Source organism: Chenopodium album, chromosome 23, assembly GCF_948465745.1.
Source record: "Chenopodium album chromosome 23, dcCheAlbu1.1, whole genome shotgun sequence".
Lineage (NCBI taxonomy): Eukaryota > Viridiplantae > Streptophyta > Magnoliopsida > Caryophyllales > Amaranthaceae > Chenopodium > Chenopodium album.
Window position 1 is genome coordinate 7,011,986 of NC_137856.1, and position 1,767 is coordinate 7,013,752.

Below are 1,767 nucleotides of genomic sequence, written 5' to 3' on the forward strand. Positions count from 1 at the left end.
AAAATCTACAAAGTTACACTTAAAAATTTAGAGAGAATTTTTCCACCATAAACCATAATCAAAATTTTTACTTGAATACTTGATAAAAAAAAGTAGAGGGTAAACTTCCCTCCAAAATATATCCAATAGAAAAATAGCGGAAAATCTCCCTCTTTTTTTAGTTCAATAGTAACTTTTTAATATTTAGAAAGAAAAAAAAGTAAATTGTCTTTCTTGAGTAAATCAGTAAGCTGACAAAAGGGTCCAAACTCCAAATTCCTATTCTCCTAAACACAAAAAAAAAAAAAAAAGATCCAAAGCAAGAAAAATAAGAACCCTAGAGGCTAGAACAGCCGTTTTCACCCATTCTCCGTCTTCTCTTCTGCTTTTTTTTTTATTTTTTTTTTGAAAGACTTCATCTTCTGTTGAGAAGTTCTTAGTTCTCCTTCGTCACTGGTCACTAGATTTGCTCAACAGTTCAAGCATCTACTCCATTCTTTGTCTTCTCAACTCAAGCTAGAAATGTTAGGTAATTGTATATTTCTTTGATTCTTTTGTTAATTGGTTAGAACTTAAAAAATGGGAATGAATCTTGTTAAATAGGTTAGAACTTCAAAAATGGGGAATGAATTTCAACTGAAATTGGTTACAACTCAGCCATCCACATGATTGGCAAAGAAGCACCTTAATTGGCTTAATGTATTTCAAAGTGTACTCACAGTTCTACAAAATCATCTTTAATTGGTTTCTAATGCATGTATCCTTTTTTGCATGTATATACCGTGCTGACACTTTTGGGCTTCTGGCGTTTTGAACCATCTCAGAGGCAGAGCTTCCACAGGAGCAGTGTAAGTTCATATAATCATATTCATATATATCTAAACACTTAAAATTAGACCCAATTTGTTTGGTTTTTGATGGGTGTACATAATAGTTTGCTGCTGCTATATCCTTATGGTTCAGGACTGGTGAATGGGTTTTATTAGTTGCTTGTGACATGATTTGTTCATATATAAACTCTAATTTGATGTCAAGTTGCAATTTGCTAACATTATGTAATATACGAGTTACTAATAAGGGATGCTTTGAAATTCATACATGTGCTTTAGTAGTTGTATAATTGTATTGTTGCCGGTGGACTAATTTTTATTTTTTAAAGCTGAAAGTTGACAATACATTAGTGCATTGAAGAACTATTGGTGTACTTTTGGGTTTTGTACTGATGTACTCTACTAGTCTACTCCTTAAAGATTTTATTGAGTAATTTTAATCTTTTCTCCTAACAAAATTATTCATTTTTGGAAAGCAGTGGTAATATAAATAATTATAACTAGATTAGATCCCGTGCGATGCACGGATATGATGAAAAAAAGGAGAGCTATTCAAATAATACTCCGTAAAAAAAAATCGTAAAATAATATTTCATTGGGTAAAGAGTTGTCAAAAGGTTTATTTAAAAAATTGTGAAGAGTTTAATGTACAATATTATGTATTAAAATATTTAGTAGTCAATATTTATTCAACTTAAAAAAAATGTGAAAGAGAAAAAAAAAAGTGTAGGCGGGAAAATTTTGAAGGAGAAGTTGACACGTGTACAATTTAGATAAATAACTGATGTCAGCGGTTGTTCTTTTAGTATTAGTTATAGATGTAATCCATTACACCATTTTAAAGAGAAATAAATTAATATATATATATATATATATGTGTATATATATATATATATATATATATATATATATATATATACATATATATATATATATACATATATATACATATACATAT

General features: G+C 28.9%; 1 long non-coding RNA gene across 1 annotated transcript; it reads left to right on the forward strand.

The window, feature by feature from the left end:
- The first annotated feature begins 292 nt into the window (after window positions 1-292).
- LOC145607901 (uncharacterized) lies at window positions 293-1,183 on the forward strand. Its single transcript, XR_014105658.1, has 2 exons — window positions 293-508; window positions 804-1,183. It is a non-coding gene; the product is annotated as an uncharacterized LOC145607901 (long non-coding RNA).
- Window positions 1,184-1,767: the final 584 nt, after the last annotated feature.